This window comes from Orycteropus afer, unplaced genomic scaffold, assembly GCF_000298275.1.
Source record: "Orycteropus afer afer isolate SDZICR_OR568_19922 unplaced genomic scaffold, OryAfe1.0 scaffold00073, whole genome shotgun sequence".
NCBI classification, from domain to species: Eukaryota; Metazoa; Chordata; class Mammalia; order Tubulidentata; family Orycteropodidae; genus Orycteropus; species Orycteropus afer.
Window position 1 is genome coordinate 1,367,501 of NW_006921660.1, and position 1,076 is coordinate 1,368,576.

The following is a 1,076-nucleotide window of genomic DNA, read 5'->3' on the forward strand; positions in this document are numbered from 1 at the left end:
ATAGTTTTAGTGTATCTCCTTCCAGTTTCTTTTCTATGAAATATATGTGTATGGTGTGTGTGTGTACATATATATATATGTATATATATGTGTGTATATATATATATATATATATACACGCACACATACATACACACAAACTAGGATCTCTGGTGGCATAGTGCCTAATGCACTTGATTTCTAACCAGAAAGCTGGTGGTTCAAACCCACCACCCACTCCTCAGAAGGAAGACTGGGCAATCTACTGCCATAGAGATACCACCTCAGAAACCCAAGGAGGATTCATTATGAGTTTGAAGCAACTCAATGGCAGTGAGTTTGGTTTTCTTTGAGTTTATATGTATATACTATATAGTGTATTAAATATATTATACATATTAAATATACTACATTGTATCTCTTATAAAGAAAACCAAAATCCAAAGCCACTGCTATCAAGTTGGTTCCAAATCATAGTGACCTCCATTGGGTTTCTGAGGTGGTAAATCTTTATGGAAGCAGATTGCCCTTCCCTGGAGTAACTAGTGGGTTTGAACTGCCAATCTTATGGCTAGCAGTCAAATGCCTTATGCACTATGCCACCAGAGCTCTTTATATCTTATATATCATGTTTTGTTTATTACATTATAAACATAGTTGCATTTTGCTTATTTTTTAAGAGCATTATATTGTATATTCCCAAACTATTAATCTTTGACAACATGATATATGATAACTTCTGAATATTCAATCCCATTGATAAAAAATAATTTTATAACCAATAATTTTGCTCTAATTAAAATAGCACTAAAGTTAGCATGTTGTTGTTGTTGTTATGTGCTGTCGAGTCAAACCCGACTCATAGCAACCCCTCCTTGGGTTTCTGAGGCAGTATCACTATGTAAGTAGGATTGCCCAACCTTCCTTCAGAGAAAGTTAGCATAGTTGTACAAAATCTAGTGTATGTATCTGATTATTTCTTTAGATTGTATTTCTAGAGAGAAAATTATTGAGCCAAAGGTTATGAATGTTTCCAGGCTCTAGAAGTATATTGCTAAATTTTCTTCTATCAGTGAATATATATATATATATAAAGA